We start from the raw sequence: 19,162 nt of genomic DNA, 5'->3' as shown, positions 1-19,162 counted from the left end.
AGCAAGTGGGAAATTAAACCATATACTTCAGAGAACTGTTTTTAAAGTCTATGATTAAACAAACAATGAACAACAGTTTGTCGAGCCTTGAACAAAATACAACTACCGTCGATTGAAATACATGTACTAGTAACACATGTTTCATGTGATAGGCACTCCTATTAACTGATTATTGTGATTTATCATGTTATTCATTGTCAGATTTTAAACTACTCTACGAAGAAGAACAATATTATTTTTTTTTCTTTCCCTAATCAACTGTCATACTATTGATACCTGTGATTTGTTTATTATCAAAAAGAACTTTTAAAAATCTAATTCCGTTGACAAGTTGACGGAAACTCACAGGTCGGTTCTTTTTAATGAGTGTCACCTGTCATTTTAAATATAAGACGTGACAACAAAGAGGGGAATGAGTGAGATCAGGATATGAATCCGGTCCATTAGTAGGCATATGAATCGGTAATTATTAATATGTTACTCTTTAGTCCGGCGCGTACATCTCAAGAGAGCCATTTGATGCGGCAAAATCTATTGCCGCGTTGTGAGTTTGATGCCGCTAATGGCAGGGGGTATCAGCGATATTACAAGCGATGAAAATATGATAGCTCGGAGCAATTCCGACTTCTTTATGTATTCTCAGTCGGGAAAAAATTACGACATCGATTAGTAGTTGGCTCATACCATCATGGAGTGAAGCCTGGGGGTGATTTTTATGTGTCCCGAGGGGTAAAGGTATCAACTGCTATGACCGAATGGTACCCTCAATACCGCTTAGTTACCTTCGATTAATGTGAATATTTCAATTTGATGGAGAAGTTAGTCAATACTTGTCGTAATATTTACCCCTCTCCCCTAAAAAACGATGAGGCAATATACTGTTTCGTGAAGTAACACGTGGTGAAGACGAGGAGTAGGAACAAGAAGCACCGGAAGAACAGTTTTAGAAATGACATACAGTGATTGGTATGCGGCCAATCAATCGACGCTTGGGCCTGTGGGAAGATTTAAGGCACACCTCGTCACATCTACGCTGCTATTGTAGTCGTCATGATTAGCTAACCAGTGTGCGAATTTGGCCATTGTTGTGGTCACCTCGTATCAATCAGAACGTATAGAAGCCAAACCACAATGAATCAACAATAAAACCGCTAAAACTTCCGATTTAATGTTACGCTATTGTGTTTGATATATATATACTAGTAAATATAGATCAGTTTGTCGACCTCGTCCAGCGAAAGAGCGCATTGTCTCAAATTACGAATTCAATCGTACACGGATTGCAAAATTATATTGTCGTATGGAATGGCGGTGTGCGTATTGAGTATAATATATCATATTGACAATACATTTAAAGAAATGTCGAAAAACAACATGATATAAATTTTTAACCCCCCCCCCCCAGATACTGTCCCGCGAAAAAAATTCAGTGATTGCAGGGCATTCGAACAAGTCAAACCCAGTTTTTTGGGGCATTGGCGGTTCACATTTTCCTGTAGTACTACGGTGTATTTTAGTTGGGCTAATCAGTTCTCAGACTGAGTTCTATTGACCGTTCAAGTTGACAAAATCTATAAATTATGTTGTAAACCATTGTTGGTTTACAGACCACAGTGTCCATATTATATAGTATGATGCTTATATGGATTTGCATACAGTCTCTTGTTTGTTGTTTTTAATAAAATAAAATATTATGTGAGAGTATAAATATCGAAAACCGGGTTACCGCGAAAACTGGGTTACCGCGATACAAAAAATATGTTTATGCTATGCAATCTACACATCACATATTATTTGATTATTTTGACAGAAACTACCAAGTGCATCCTGGGACAAAAATACCGACATTATATAACAAACCAGGGCCTGAGCATGACATACATAGTACATCCTTAAAATAGCATGTATGTGGACAATAAACATTTACAAACATGTGTTTAACTTCCGTCGATTTTATTCAAACTGGCAGGCATATCCCATAAGTGATATCATGGTTATTATCAGGAAACTCCAAACCATCACGTGACCGGACGACACTGAGGTAGTGATCGGTGCCACTAAACGATGTAATTTCCATTTTTATTTCGGTGATAAATCGAATGAAACATTTTTTACTTTAATACAAATTGTAAGTGCTTTCAAAAGAAGTTTTAACTATCGTGTTACTTTTTTTTGTCACAGGAATTCGAGAGCAAGAAACACTGCGATAAAGACTTCCCGTTTTCGACAAAAAAAAACTGAAAAAATAGATTTTTACAAGATAATTCAGAAAATTATATTAAGTATAAGTCATAACGAAATGTATTTCCATATGCAACACAAGAATGTTACAGAAAAAAAGTAATTCTCTATATATTTGCCTTCTATTTGTCTTGAATTATGACTGAAAGAAGCTGAATAAAATTACAAACTATGTAGTGTGTTCAACAACTCATGTGTGAACAATAACTTTAATAAATATGGACTTACTTAGTAAAAATACTGTATTTTTCTGCATAAAAACGAAAGAATTTCACAAAGTCGAAAACGGAAATTGTTATCGTTTTTTAAGAGGTGAATTGCGTTGAAGATAACGTAAATAAACGGAGGCGTAGTCTTGGTGGCGATGGCGGAAACTGCAACCACTACAGAAAGACCAGTCCTGACCTCTGACGTGTGTTCGTTTTTATCACCTCATGGCGATGAACAAATATGGAACTTTCCTGTCCCATGATAGTATAAACATTTGGATTTAATTCACTATTTTGATATTTTGGTGTATACACTGGATTTTAAATTCCTGGATTTGCCCGCGAACTTCGAAACAAGTTCTGTTGTTATACCAATTTAGTTGAATTCACTCGTTATCAGTGAAAACAAATCTTCGCCAACTCAGGGCCCGTTTATTTGGCCATCGTGGGCTTATACTTGCATCGGAGTTCGCGAAACTGCACGATTCGTACGATGCAGCGAAAATGACGGCGAATTTATTAAATTCAGTAAATAATCAATGCGTTTAAAGTAATGCTCGAATCGACGTCGTTTATTTCTTCCGTCATGGTCCTAATACAGAGCTCAGACTAGTATTACTAGTCTGAGTACAGAGTAAACGGATAAGTACTTAGGGGATCGCATTGGGTTGTCGCGTCTTGAGCTTTAGGTGAAACGATATCGGGCGCGGAGGTAGTCACGGTTCCTGTGAGTGCGTCGTCGTGATGCCTTGAGAACGCTGGGAAAAGAACTCTTTGTAGGATTCCGCAAACGATGGATTGACTGATGGGTTATATTATTCCAGCATGGATTCATAATAAAACAGTAATTTGAAAATATATTATTTATATGACTATGAATAAAGACGCAATTCATAATAATCGAATTCATTGTTGTAACTCTAGCGCCTCTCTGTGGTATCTACAATGAGTGTTAGCCCTGAAAACCTGTAGCGTGTCGTCGATTCTGGGCCATGACACTTTAAGTAGTTTCTTGGCAGCCCGAACAGACTCGCGTTACTTTAATTGAGATATCGCATCAAGATTTGTGTGACTACAAAACAATAAAATAAATATCCGGCTGCTATACAAACAGATACCATGACGACTGGGGAGCACATCATTTACATATCAATAGGAATAATCGCATCTATTGTATGACGTCACAGGCGTGTCGAGTTTAAAATGGGTCACGTGGGTGCTCTGAATTAATTTGCCCCGAACCAAAGAAAAAAGAATGGATATAATACACTTTAGACCAATTAATTTGCCCCGAACCAAAGAAAAAGGAATGGATATAATACACTTTAGACACAGTTCCTCCATTCCTTGGAGTAGGCTAACACACATTCCTGCGTCCATTGTGTGACATAAAGACTCACGGCAGATCATTGTATGCGTTGTTTTATGTGAACGCCCGGGTACACACGTAACAATACGGTCATTTCAGGTAAAAGTAAAGATTATACCGTATGGTCCAAACTAAATTTGGGTTTCAAATATTTCACGTCGGTCGAATGTAAAGAACAAAACTGCCTTGACATACCATCCTGAAACTACTTGTAAAGAATTGATTGAAACACCCAGCTTTAGAATTATTGTATATTTTTTTTTTTTTTTTTACTGTATACTGTATACATATTATTACAGTTATTATTATTCAGAGAATTCTGAACAGGGTGATGGTAGTAAAACTACCGCAAATTATCGTTTTTAGCTAACCCCCTCTTCTTCCATCAAATATTAGACATATTTCACATATATTAGACATAAATCTATATTAGTATATATATATATATATATTGATTTTCTAATCATAGTCAGACCTGAAATGTATGTCTGCATAAGGATTAAAGCGCAATGGTCGTCGCGCTGCGCATGTGTTGACAAACATTGATTTTCCCACAATCCAATGCGCTCTTCTAATGGAAATCGCAAGTATGAGGTTTGACCTGGGCAACCGACTCTTTCGATACCTTCTAATCACCAAAAAAATACCTAATTAAAGCTTGTAAACGTCTCAGTTTATACTCGTCATCATAAGTCGCTATCTTTGTTTATATGAGACGCATACCTCGCGCATGCTTGGCGACGACTACCGCCCATTAAAATCATTAGTTTTCAGGCACTATAAATGTTAAATAATCAATACTATACAATACAGATCAACACTATGATGCATGACCCCTAAAAGGTCATACATCCTGATTCTTTTTTAACTTCAGTGATATGTATTTAAATCTGGTGGTGAAAAATAACTTTTTGCCTCAAGAATGTACCAGGATGTGTGACCTTTTGGGGGTCATGCAAAATGCATATGAGAGACCAAGTTTCAAAATTCCACATCGTCAATTTTGTTTTTGATCTCGGCTTAGCGCGTCTGATTTGGAATGACGTAAGCACGCCACCAACGCCAATAATCAGTAGATGCTTGGAATGTGTTTGTCTGTCAATAACAATTATGTTTCGAGAGATTTTCTTTTTCCAAAATGACAAAAAAAACACACAACCAAACAGAAATGTTTATTACTTTACGTAATTATTACGTCAAAGAGTTTGCTTCGACTTATATAAAACGCGTATTGCGGCATTTTATTTTGTGCCGACCTTCAGAAATCAAATGTTAAAAATCACTAGATATATTGATTCAATCATCGTGTAGTATAAGCGCCACCAGCGTTCGACAATAGACCACTTTCCCGGAAGTCGAAGATACGGCGTTTCGCATGCGCGCGCATACCGTTTTGTGATGTAACATGCACGCGTGATACTGTGCTTGCGGTCTATTTACAAAAATGTACTATGTTGGATGATGTACTAATATTTCAAGGTTTTGCTTTTTAGTACGAGACGTGATAAATTGTGATAAATGACTGTTGGATTTTCAACAAACAATATTGTTTTTCCTGTGCTTGCTCTCATGTTAAAGGGAGGTGGTCGTCGCGCCGCGCATGTGCGAAATTATGTGTTGATAAACATCGATTTTCCCACAATCCAATGCGCTCATTTTAATGAAATCATGAGTAGGAGTTTTAACCTGGGCGCAACTTGTACCAATTAACACCAGTGATACCTTCTTGGTCTCAGTCTGTACTCGTTGGTTTAGAGCATGGGGGTAAAAGAGGGACTGTGGTTTGCGCAATAGTCAAAGCCACCATTATATGTGACCCATATCTCGCACATGCGTGGTGCGACGACCACCGCCCATTAAACCAATGTTCGTTGTTTAAGCCACACTTCCATCTATATTTTTTAAATATGCGTGATTCAATACTCGGGAAGTTACATTGAATTTGATAATATATCTAAGTTTTAAGTTTCAACAATATACATGTATTCATTTATTTAGGACACAATTACAAAATCTACACGGCGTCTTTTCAAAGTAGATTTCCCAAGAAAACACACGCGAATTTAAACACATATCTGTTAGTCGATATATTTTTGAATAGTAAAGGACCTGGTCTAGTTACAAATTAGTCGGCGCCGGTCCAACACAAAGCAGAAGGCTCAGGTTACAACCTATTCATCTTACTCTATCAGAATAATGCGTGTTCGTATTTCCGGTTGCTGCTTTAATTGCGCCGGAGGTTGCGTTAACTTATCAAGCCAACCGTGTCTAACAATAACCAGGTCACGTATAAGGTTCAAAGTCGCGAAAAATCAGTTTACTTTTAAAGATACATGCTGCCATGTAAACAAACAAAAAGATATCAACCGAGATTGGAAAATGAAAACATCACGGATGATAATTTACCCCAGACCATTCGTCCCGGTGTTATCGCTATCGCCACACGAGACTCCAGCTTGTCTCCTATACAATTTTCCTTCCGCCCACTTAATTTTAATATTCATATGACCTTTGCACTGACATCGATAGCCAATCGCATTCGACCGCGGACGTCACTCTAAATAAACAACTGAATAAATTAATATACCATATTTGGAAGATAGCGGGTAAATTCAACGTTGTTGGTGTGTTCCTTCGGGTTCCGAAGTCGCACGAAACGAGTTCATGTTCCGTTATCTTTCGCAAGTAAAACAGGTCGATATGTATTAAACATGGCATTTGTTTTCTTGTTTTAACCCCCTTATTACGCAAGCTTCCGTCGAAGTGGTGTTTTTTTCGACGATTTGTGGCATGTTGCAAAACGAACGAAACATTGCGGCATTCTTAGCGGTGGATAAGGGATCGACTATGTCGTCACATTTATGTCTCGTTTGAAAGAGAATAAACAACCGCTCAGAAAAATATGTTGCTAATATTTAAGTGCGGTGCCTTGAAATCGCCTGCCCGACGTCCAAATTTCAAAAGGATGTTCGATTTGCAATGACGACCGTTCATATGTACTAGGCGACGTTACTAATTACTACTAGGGTCGGTGTTTGCATTAAGAATTATAGAACAAAAGATCAGCAAAGCGGTGCTTTTGTCGGCGATTTTGTCAAAGGGAATATTGATAAAATGTTGCAAAACAGAATCGCGAGTTGGGTGAAAAATTGCGCCGGCGGCATTCTCAGCGATGGCGACACCCGAGAAACACCGTGTCACGGTGCATTCGTGCATCAGTACACCGAAGAAATACATACATATTGTTGCGGACGACTATTGTAGACTGTGTTGAATTTCGTGTGTCGTGTGTGAATTTATTCAAGCCAGGAAAAGCAGGAGGGATAACTTATGGAAATCGTCTTTCCAATTTGATCCAGTGCGACGTTGTGAAAGGAACGACTCTGTCGTCTCATCTATGTCTAGTTTGTAAGAGAAAGATTGATAGCGCAGAAAAATCCGCCAATAATGTAAAACAGTGGCGTGAAATTGTCAGTCATTCTAATATCTCCCAACCTGTGAACGAAAGGGTTAAGCGTGCTGCCTTGAAATCGCCTGCCCGACCACTCAGATCCGATGAACTAATCAAAACTAAAATGGCGCGTGTCACGTGATTTTGTTTACTAAAGATAGCGTGGGCGTTTGATTGACACTCAACTCATTAGTATTCCACCAATCACAGCTACATCTACTTTCTGGATGTGCGCAGTCAAATTGTATAGGAGACAAGCTGGAGTCTCGTGTGGCGATAGCGATAACACCGGGACGAATGGTCTGGGGTAATGATAATTTTGCCGTCGTTTCCATGGGGTCCGAGAAACTTCTCATACTGCGCATGCGTGCACATGGTGGTACGAACTAACGAAGATGTAAAAAACTACCTGCTTCGTATTTCTACTACTAGTATTTATACATGTTTGGGAAGAGTGGCGCCTATGACCTGAATACACCGACTAGATTTCCATACCGCACTTTTTTAACTAACGCGCATGCGCATGATTTCTCCACCAACCTTCACCTTACAAAACAGTCTGGGAAGTTTTAGTTTAATAGTAGTAAAACTAGTATACACAACGGCACGATACATTACATCATTACACCACAACAAATGTTTGTCTAAAAGTTAAAACAAGTATGGACATAACTTCAAGCTCGGCATGGAATTTTCCGTTATACTAGTACTGCAAACGGAACTTTCACTTCTTTGTCTTTTATGAATCAAGGTCACGTGACACTGACTTGTCGCGAGCTTTGGTGGGCACGTTTTTCAATACTCTGGCTTTGAACTTTGCATAAGTTCTTTTTCATCGACACAGGAAACGTTAAATTCCACAATCCCGTGAAACAGCAGCGTTTACACTACGCACTGAACAGGGTATGTCCACGTTCACGACTCGTGTTTATGAACGCAATTTATGATAATTAGCCGTTTCGACAAGAAACGACACAACACGACGACAACAAGACGTCGGTGCATAGACATATCGGTACGTTTTACGTGGGCAATCACCATCGTGTCAATGTACTTTTTGATGGCACATTAAATTTGAAAAAATGCACCTTTGTCTGGTGCCTACATACGACTAAATAACAAATCGTTTGATATTAATTACGAAAAAATAATCGCTCCTCACCTTAATTCCATGCGTAAATTCATTTTATCCTGTAATCGCCAGTGAATTAATAAACGCGTAATAGTTGAATTCACGATTATCTGAGTTGATAGATACGTTGACACGGTGACCTTAGAAGACACAGTCCGCATTCAAAACAAGCTTCCTCTCATGTAGTAGTATTTGAGTGAACTCACCGAGTCCTAGCCGCTTGGCACATTCGACCCGGTTTTCTAGGTTTCCATCGCCTGCGGCTAGGACTCCCGGGTATGCGGGCTACTGCCCTACCCTCCTAACTCCACACTGGCAATCGTACGGCGACACTGCGAATTTGATCTATTTTTAAGTTTCCAGGGTCGTTATCAATGACGTCACAAGGTTATACTGAACAGTGTAATGGCAGGGGAATTTACATGAACAATAAAGCGCATGCGTGTCATTGAAATCACCCCTTATTATAAAAACTGGTTTCCAGCATTGTAACGACACACCGTTGGTGTCTGCGGTAATATAAAATAATATACAATATGTAAGTGATCAGAACATGAACCCGGGCCAATATAAATTATGATAAACAAGTCATGTATGACACAGTCTCTGTGGTTAAAGCGCGGTGGTCGTCGTGCAGCGCGTGTACGAATTTCATGTAAATAAACAATGTATTTTACACGCGTTGTATACGTCGCTATGAGTCCCATATCGAACAGGACGCGGCACGATGTCTGTCGTCCTTTAACATTTCAGACCTTCCGTGAGTTTGAAAATAACACTGTGCCAGACATTTCATATTGCATAATTGTAAAGCATTTTAAATCACCTGGTGCCAGCAGGGATCTTTGGCAGGATGACAAACTGACTACACGTGCAAATATGTGTCATGATATACACGTACAAAGGTTGTTGAAATGTTTATCTAGGTATGTCCGGGATACTGAGTTCGGAAGCGCATACTTCAAAAACACAAGAAAGTAAATCGTCACCAGTTGGCTATTTTAAATGGAAACAAGCAGCCTCTCGGCTGAGATAGCTCCGCTGTTAGCAATGCACATTTCAATTAAAGAACAGAAGATATCATTAGAACATGAACAAAATGTATAGTATCAAAACAATCAGACTTGCGGTTTTCAACAAGAAGTGGAAAATATCACCTTTTACCAAAAATTTCAAAAATATTCATCAAAATTAGAGGAATGAAGATATCATCATGAAATGAACAAATCTAAGAGAGGTCTACCCAAGGTACATATACACCAAGTATCAAAGCATTCAGGCTTGTAGAAAATCGTTCATGTTCAAATATCATACCAAATCCTCAAAATTATGATTATTCTTCATTTTAAATTCAAAAACAATCCGATCATGGAAAAAAAACTTGATATGCACATGTCAACTATTATGACCTGTCACTGTGTCAACTCTGAGCCATATCGGTCAAAGCATAGACCCTCCAGTAGAGGAGGGTCTATGGTCAAAGCATGTCTGGGAAGACTCCAAGAAGACCAACGTAAAATAAACAACAACAACAAAACAGAGCATACATCAGTAACTCAGTACAATCTAAGATAAACTAGTATACCAGGGATTTGTTTAAACAAGGGAACAGGGGCACATCGCCCTCGTGCGATGGCCGTGCGCCCCCTTACCCTGTGGAGCAGATCCTCTGGCAACCATAACATTCTGATTGACCAGGGATCACATGTGGCCACATTCTTCAACTGTGACCTGTCTGATAGTAATTTCAAGGAAGCCATAGAATGCTCCATTTTAACTTATTATCAAAAACTCCACACCCTGGTAGAGAGAACCCTATCTCCCCCACTTAGTGGCGCCGATGAATTGCAAAGCTCCCTCTTGCATTTTTTTTTCTAGAAAACCCCTGCGTACCCAAATGAAAAATGCATGTCAGTGACTAAAAATGGCCGCAAAACGATCCGATTTAAAAAAAAACGTTAACATGAGTGAAAAACAAAAACCAGGACATACTTCAGGCACCCAACATATAAAACCACCATACCAAGTACGACAACAAGCGACCTAACGGTGGAAATAGCCCCGCTGTTCTTCCTAAAGTAGGTAATTTTCTGTAACTATTTGCCTTTAAGTTATCATAATGATCTTGCCATATCACAGCCACGGTAGTTTATTTGGCCGTTGCCATGGCAATTACAATTGTTATCTTGCTACAAATTTCATGGGCCCTACATATCATGTACCAAAGCAAATGAGCTGGCAGTTTTCATGATAAGTCATCAATACCCAAAATGGTAAAAATATTTGCACAAAATAGAGAATTGAAGATATCGTCACGAAATGAACAGATCTAAGAGAGATCCACCCAAGATGCCCACATACCAAGAATTAAAACAACTTTACCAAAAAATATTACAATATTCGCTAAGAAGCGAGAATTGAAGTTATCGTCTCGAAGTGAACGAATCCGACAGAGTTCCACAAAAGGTACCTACATACCAAGTATCAAAGCAATTGAGCTGGTAGTTTTCAAGAAGAAGTTGAAAATAGAATTGTTGATGGACGTCTTCGAAGACAGCGGAGCTAAAAAGTAATATGTTCAAATAATTGCATTTTAGTGCATTTTTTTCAATGGCCGCCAGTTGGTCATTTTGAATGAAATTATACAAAAAATGAACATACATCAGACGTCTAAAATGTATAACTTTAATATTCAGTTTGAAACAAATTGGCATATGTGTGTCCGGAAAAAGTAAATTTAAAAGTAAATTGATCGGATCACACAATTGTAATGCAAGTGCCCATTGTCCAGATAGGGTACGAGTTATGTGTAGAATTTGAAGAGAATCGGATCGGACCAGGGAAGTCTGAGATGTAGGTGCAGACGAAGGCACTGGGGCAAAACCATACACCCGCGCTAGTGCGTATGCGGCTTAAAGTCCCAATTGCAATGAGGATTAACTGGTGGGCATGTTTGATTTGGGTTATACGATGATGCCCTTTTGGAATGGGGTATCAATAATTAATGGAACAATCTTGTATCCAGGGTTACGGACGCATAACAAAGAAAAACATACCACTCTAGAAAAAATGCTAGGTGAGACACAATTAATATAAATGCCCAATAAACAGAAGTGAACGCACATTCAAATATTTTATGACACTAATTCACAAGAAAAGCCATAAATCATGATAAACTATAATTGCATTCCAGAAAACACCAAAGTAAATGCAGTTTTCAAAATCAAGTACGGCTAGTTATTTGTGGCGTTTTGTATTTGCTTTGGCACGCCATCACATCTTTATCCACCATTTTGTCCCCTTGGTTAGTTATTGTCTCAGATATAAAATAATTCTCACAAACATAACATGGCTTATAAGTTCACGCTTTTTCAAGGCACTGCCACGTCACATGTCTCTGAGATCGGATCATTCATAAATATTCATCAGGGTGCCAGGGCTATAATAATATGTGGAATATTCGATGCCCATTATTTCAGCCAATCAACATTTGTGGTGGAAACTGACGCACATGATTACGCATTATAAATCTTCAAATTCATTTGTGCACATACTTACTTTTCTAAGGTGAGGAGTTTGTGAGTTTGTAAAGCGCGGTGGTCGTCGCGCAGCGCGTGTTCGAATTTCATGTAAATGAAATACAATAAAACTACAATGACAATGATGTAATCGTGATTCAGTTAAAACGCGTATATATATGAATATATACTGATGACACATCGCGTCCTGCATTGGCTGCTGCAGATCAAATTACAGAGAACACAAACAGTAGATTATATCAATCTCAAGTGACGCGCATGTGCACGTAAGGCGTTAGTCTCATTAATTTGCCTATATTAGTCAATTCCATATTAACATATCAAGTAAAAGCAGGAGCATTGTGCATAGTAAAGACTTTCCACATAATTAGTAGTGTTGACATCTACAGATTTTGTATTTTACATGAAGCTTGTACTTGGAGTTCGCTTTATTTTCTGAAGGGAAATTTAGTAACTTGAGTTTTTTTAACTCTGTTCTCACCTAGGATTATAATCTACAGTGGTTTGTTTTTCTTTGTTATGCGTCCGCTACCCTGGATACAGATTGCCCCCACTAATTATTGATACCCCATTCCAAAGGGCGATCATCGTATAACCCAAATCAAACATGCCCACCAGTTAACCCTCAGTGCAATTGGGACTTTAAACCGCATATGCATTATTTTATCCTTCAATTCTTGGTAATTGTGTGGTGATTGTTTATGTATGCGTGTGTGCAAACAATCTCTTACGTGCCATCGTCTGTAAATGCGCCAAATAGGGTGACATATTCGCGTTACTAATGGGTGTACGTGTATTAGGTACAACATATCGCGACATCGGAATTCAACATCAATTCTGGCGTTTGGTACTTAAGGGATGGTCATTAATTATAAGGGGGGTATATAATTCGAAACACAATACCAGAGATAAAAAAAACAGAAAAGATATAGACAAGGAGGAATAGGGTACTTGGGGGCTTGTACCTTGTGAATGAACGCATTCGGCCTGAATTTAACCATCCTTGAAAGGTAAAATGACCCGCCCCTGAAATACACAACGTTCGCGGTTTGCAATCATCACTACATCGCTCACTTCGCATTCTTACCGTCAGTGCGTAACAATCACGGTGTAATCACATCTCTACCTTATGATGTTTTTTCCCGACGTGGGACAGTACATACTGTACAGAGTGGTACACGTTCGACATACCGCTAGATTCAGACACGCCTTTCGAATCGCGTCTCGTTGTAGTGAGATTCATTTCATAACAACTAGGTTAACGATTCACCGTAAATCATGAAAGTTTTAAAACGCATCGATGGTTGTCATGCTTACCTCAAAGATTCTAATGATAGTGATGAGACTGAAGAAAAATTCACGGCTCGAAATTCTGCAGAAAATGTGCGCGCTAAACTGTGTATATCTGACCACGATCCGAACCAAGTGTTTAGTTAATTCATAGAATCAATGAACATAGAAGTTCCGGGAAAATACCTTGCCTCGTTTTGAGCTACGACCAATCAGAATTACAGAGTGCTTCAGTTGCAATTTAATTGGATCGTTGCCAACGCTACGCGACAGGGCCGGAGAAAAACGACCAATTGCGTTGCATAGCAACATGTAGGGCGGTTCATTCTATACATTAAAGTATTTCATCGGGAATTCCAGTGTTGCTAAGTTTAGATATATACACAGCAGCACATGAGCAGAATATGTAACTAGACGTCTCCATCTGTTTATCTTATATTATATTTTTTTCGCCAGAGACAGGAAGATTTCGTCATTTACCGTTTCATATCGGCGTGTGCGTTTTTATTTGTGATTTTTCAAAATCATATTAGATACAGTTCGACATATATTTTGTGTATTTCTATTGTTTGTTTGTTTGGTAGATTATATCTCGTATGTCATTCAACTAGGTTACTTAGTGCCATGACCTTTTCGTAATCGTGCAATGCCCTTCCTCCACCGAATTCTACAGCGCATCAAAGTCTCGCGAGCACAAGCTGCGTGGATTATAATTGACAGATAGAATACAAATCCATAATAATCATGACAATTATAACGCAATTTATTCCCGACATATTAAAGCAAGTTCGTGAGCATATTTGTAGATTGCTTGTGAATAGACGCGTGGGTGGTCGTGAGGGGTCGTTCTGAATGTACCGGTTTGATAACAAGTGGCCATAAGCAAGATGGCCCTTCCTGTGTGGAAACACAATTGTAGGTATCGCAAAACTAATATACTCCATTACTACACACATTAGGGGGTGGTCATTATAAAATCTAGAAAGATGGTAGAACAAATTTATTTACTTACATTTGTTCTGGAATACTCGCTCCTCCCCTACCCCTCCTCCTCCAGGGGCATTTGGTGTTGGTTATTTTCTATTACTTATTATCTACTGTCGGCTGATGTAGCCCCGCTGCCTGAGAACTGGCAATCCGACCACGTTTATATTCACAAAGTTGAGAAGACGTCAATAATATTTACCCCAATTTAGAAGAAGTCAATATATAAGTTAACCCCAGTTTAGATGTAGTCAATAATAATTATTCTCACTTTAGATGAAGTCATTATTTGTACCCCTGGTTAAGAAGAAGTCAATAAATATTCAAGTAAATAATATTTACCCCACTTTAGAAGAAGTCAATGAAAAAGTTAACCCCGGTTTAGATGTAGTCAATACTAAATATTTTCACTTTAGATGAAGTCATTATTATTATATCCCTGGTTAAGAAGAAGTCAGGAAGTTTTCAAGAAGGCAGTAATATTTACCCCACTTTAGAAGAAGTCAATATATAAGTTAACCCCAGTTTAGATGTAGTCAATAATAATTATTCTCACTTTAGATGAAGTCATTATTATTATTATACCCCTAGTTAAGAAGAAGTCAATAAATATTCAAGTAAATAATATTTACTCCAGTTTAGAAGAAGTCAATAAATAAGTTACTCCATTTTAGAAGAACTCAATAATATTTACCCAACTTTTCAAGAAGTCAATAATAAGTTACCTCAGTTTAGAAGGGATAAATAACATTTACTCCACTTTAGAAGAAGTCAATAAATAAGTTAACTCCAGTTTAGATGTAGTCAATAATAATTATTCTCACTTAAGATGGGGGCATTATTATTAGTATACCCCTAGTTAAGAAAAAGTCAAGAAGTTTTCAAGAAGGCAGTAATATTTACCCCAGTTTAGAAGAAGTCAGTAATATTTACTCAACTTTTCAAGAAGTCAATAATGAGTTACCTCAGTTGAGAAGGAATAAATAATATTTACCCACTTTAGAAGAAGTCAATAAATAAGTTAACTCCAGTTTTAGATGTAGTCAATAATAATTATTCTCACTTTAGATGAAGTCATTATTATTATTATACCCCTAGTTAAGAAGAAGTCAATAAATATTCAAGTAAATAATATTTACTCCAGTTTAGAAGAAGTCAATAAATAAGTTACTCCATTTTAGAAGAACTCAATAATATTTACCCAACTTTTCAAGAAGTCAATAATAAGTTACCTCAGTTGAGAAGGAATAAATAATATTTACTCCACTTTAGAAGAAGTCAATAAATAAGTTAACTCCAGTTTAGATGTAGTCAATAATAATTATTCTCACTTAAGATGGGGGCATTATTATTAGTATACCCCTAGTTAAGAAAAAGTCAAGAAGTTTTCAAGAAGGCAGTAATATTTACCCCACTTTAGAAGAAGTCAATAAATAAGTTAATTCCAGTTTAGATGTAGTCAATAATAATTATTCTCTCTTAAGATGGGGGCATTATTATTAGTATACCCCTAGTTAAGAAGAAGTCAAGAGGTTTTCAAGAAGGCAGTAATATTTACCCCAGTTTAGAAGAAGTCAGTAATATTTACCCAACTTTTCAAGAAGTCAATAATAAGTTACCTCAGTTGAGAAGGAATAAATAATATTTACCCACTTTAGAAGAAGTCAATAAATAAGTTAACTCCAGTTTTAGATGTAGTCAATAATAATTATTCTCACTTAAGACGAAGTCATTATTATTAGTATACCCCTAGTTAAGAAGAAGTCAAGAAGTTTTCAAGAAGGCAGTAATATTTACCCCAGTTTAGAAGAAGTCAATAATAAGTTACCTCAGTTTAGATGTAGTCAATAATAGTTATTCTCAATTAAGATGAAGTCATTATTATTATTATACTCTTAGTTAAGAAGAAGTCAAGAAGTTTTCAAGAAGTCAGTAGTAATATTTACCCAACTTTAGTAGAAGTCAATAAATAAGTTAACCCCAGGTTAGATGTAGTCAATTTTAATTATTCTCACTTGAAATGAAGTCATTAATATTACTATGCCCCTAGTTAAGAAGAAGTCAAGAAGTTTTCAAGAAGGCAGTAATATTTACCCCGGTTTAGAAGAAGTCAGTAACATTTACCCAACTTTCAACAAGTCAATATAAGTTACCTCAGTGTAGAATGAATACATTTAGAAGGAATTAATAATATTTACCCCACTTTAGAAGAAGTCAATGAAAAAGTTAACCCCAGTTTAGATGTAGTCAATACTAAATATTTTCACTTTAGATGAAGTCAATATTTACCCCAATTTAGAAGAAGTCAATATATAAGTTAACCCCAGTTTAGATGTAGTCAATAATAATTATTCTCACTTTAGATGAAGTCATTATTTGTACCCCTGGTTAAGAAGAAGTCAATAAATATTCAAGTAAATAATATTTACCCCAGTTTAGAAGAAGTCAATAAATAAGTTACTCCATTTTAGAAGAACTCAATGAATAAGTTAACTCCGGTTTAGATGTAGTCAATACTAAATATTTTCACTTTAGATGGTGTCATTATTATTATATCCCTAGTTAAGAAGAAGTCAAGAAGTTTTCAAGAAGGCAGTAATATTTACCCCAATTTAGAAGAAGTCAATATATAAGTTAACCCCAGTTTAGATGTAGTCAATAATAATTATTCTCACTTTAGATGAAGTCATTATTATTATTATACCCCTAGTTAATAAGAAGTCAATAAATATTCAAGTAAATAATATTTACCCCAGTTTAGAAGAAGTCAATAAATAAGTTACTCCATTTTAGAAGAACTCAATAATATTTACCCAACTTTTCAAGAAGTCAATAATAAGTTACCTCAGTTGAGAAGGAATAAATAATATTTACTCCACTTTAGAAGAAGTCAATAAATAAGTTAACTCCAGTTTAGATGTAGTCAATAATAATTATTCTCACTTAAGATGGGGGCATTATTATTAGTATACCCCTAGTTAAGAAAAAGTCAAGAAGTTTTCAAGAAGGCAGTAATATTTACCCCACTTTAGAAGAAGTCAATAAATAAGTTAATTCCAGTTTAGATGTAGTCAATAATAATTATTCTCTCTTAAGATGGGGGCATTATTATTAGTATACCCCTAGTTAAGAAGAAGTCAAGAGGTTTTCAAGAAGGCAGTAATATTTACCCCAGTTTAGAAGAAGTCAGTAATATTTACCCAACTTTTCAAGAAGTCAATAATAAGTTACCTCAGTTGAGAAGGAATAAATAATATTTACCCACTTTAGAAGAAGTCAATAAATAAGTTAACTCCAGTTTTAGATGTAGTCAATAATAATTATTCTCACTTAAGACGAAGTCATTATTATTAGTATACCCCTAGTTAAGAAGAAGTCAAGAAGTTTTCAAGAAGGCAGTAATATTTACCCCAGTTTAGAAGAAGTCAATAATAAGTTACCTCAGTTTAGATGTAGTCAATAATAGTTATTCTCAATTAAGATGAAGTCATTATTATTATTATACTCTTAGTTAAGAAGAAGTCAAGAAGTTTTCAAGAAGTCAGTAGTAATATTTACCCAACTTTAGTAGAAGTCAATAAATAAGTTAACCCCAGGTTAGATGTAGTCAATTTTAATTATTCTCACTTGAAATGAAGTCATTAATATTACTATGCCCCTAGTTAAGAAGAAGTCAAGAAGTTTTCAAGAAGGCAGTAATATTTACCCCGGTTTAGAAGAAGTCAGTAACATTTACCCAACTTTCAACAAGTCAATATAAGTTACCTCAGTGTAGAATGAATACATTTAGAAGGAATTAATAATATTTACCCCACTTTAGAAGAAGTCAATGAAAAAGTTAACCCCAGTTTAGATGTAGTCAATACTAAATATTTTCACTTTAGATGAAGTCAATATTTACCCCAATTTAGAAGAAGTCAATATATAAGTTAACCCCAGTTTAGATGTAGTCAATAATAATTATTCTCACTTTAGATGAAGTCATTATTTGTACCCCTGGTTAAGAAGAAGTCAATAAATATTCAAGTAAATAATATTTACCCCAGTTTAGAAGAAGTCAATAAATAAGTTACTCCATTTTAGAAGAACTCAATGAATAAGTTAACTCCGGTTTAGATGTAGTCAATACTAAATATTTTCACTTTAGATGGTGTCATTATTATTATATCCCTAGTTAAGAAGAAGTCAAGAAGTTTTCAAGAAGGCAGTAATATTTACCCCAATTTAGAAGAAGTCAATATATAAGTTAACCCCAGTTTAGATGTAGTCAATAATAATTATTCTCACTTTAGATGAAGTCATTATTATTATTATACCCCTAGTTAATAAGAAGTCAATAAATATTCAAGTAAATAATATTTACCCCAGTTTAGAAGAAGTCAATAAATAAGTTACTCCATTTTAGAAGAACTCAATAATATTTACCCAACTTTTCAAAAAGTCAATAATAAGTTACCTCAGTTTAGAAGGAATAAATAATATTTACTCCACTTTAGAAGAAGTCAATGAATAAGTTAACTCCAGTTTAGATGTAGTCAATAATAATTATTCTCACTTAAGATGAAGTCATTATTATTAGTATACCCCTAGTTAAGAAGAAGTCAAGAAGTTTTCAAGAAGGCAGTAATATTTACCCCAGTTTAGAAGAAGTCAGTAATATTTACCCAACTTTTCAAGAAGTCAATAATGAGTTACCTCAGTTTAGAAGGAATAAATAATATTTACCCACTTTAGAAGAAGTCAATGAATAAGTTAACTCCAGTTCAGATGTAGTCAATAATAATTATTCTCACTTAAGATGAAGTCATTATTATTAGTATACCCCTAGTTAAGAAGAAGTCAAGAAGTTTTCAAGAAGGCAGTAATATTTACCCCAGTTTAGAAGAAATCAATAAATAAATTAACCCCAGTTTAGATGTAGTCAATAATAATTATTCTCACTTCAGA

The 19,162-nt window shown here is 36.2% G+C and overlaps 1 protein-coding gene and 1 long non-coding RNA gene across 4 annotated transcripts in view; one reads left to right on the top strand and one right to left on the bottom strand.

Annotated features, from left to right (window-relative positions):
- The window catches only part of LOC100368290 (uncharacterized), a 68,918-nt gene that overhangs the window by 10,773 nt on the left and 38,983 nt on the right, over positions 1 to 19,162 (bottom strand). Inside the window, exon 1 of one of the 3 annotated variants that reach the window (XM_085493858.1) lies at positions 13,259 to 13,379. The exons of 1 other annotated variant lie outside the window; for it this stretch is intronic. The gene's annotated coding sequence lies outside the window, so the exon portion shown is untranslated. Of the gene's footprint in view, positions 1 to 8,432; positions 8,752 to 13,258; positions 13,380 to 19,162 lie in introns of those variants that run through there. One more of the 3 variants, XM_085493859.1, reaches the window with a different exon arrangement.
- LOC144356729 (uncharacterized) lies at positions 1,761 to 2,421 on the top strand. Its single transcript, XR_013421501.2, has 2 exons — positions 1,761 to 1,904; positions 2,182 to 2,421. It is a non-coding gene; the product is annotated as an uncharacterized LOC144356729 (long non-coding RNA).

This window comes from Saccoglossus kowalevskii, chromosome 19 (assembly GCF_978046115.1).
Source record: "Saccoglossus kowalevskii chromosome 19, keSacKowa6.1, whole genome shotgun sequence".
In the NCBI taxonomy this organism is placed as follows: domain Eukaryota; kingdom Metazoa; phylum Hemichordata; class Enteropneusta; family Harrimaniidae; genus Saccoglossus; species Saccoglossus kowalevskii.
The sequence above is the reverse complement of the archived record's forward strand: the minus strand, read 5'-3'. Positions and strand labels throughout refer to the sequence as shown.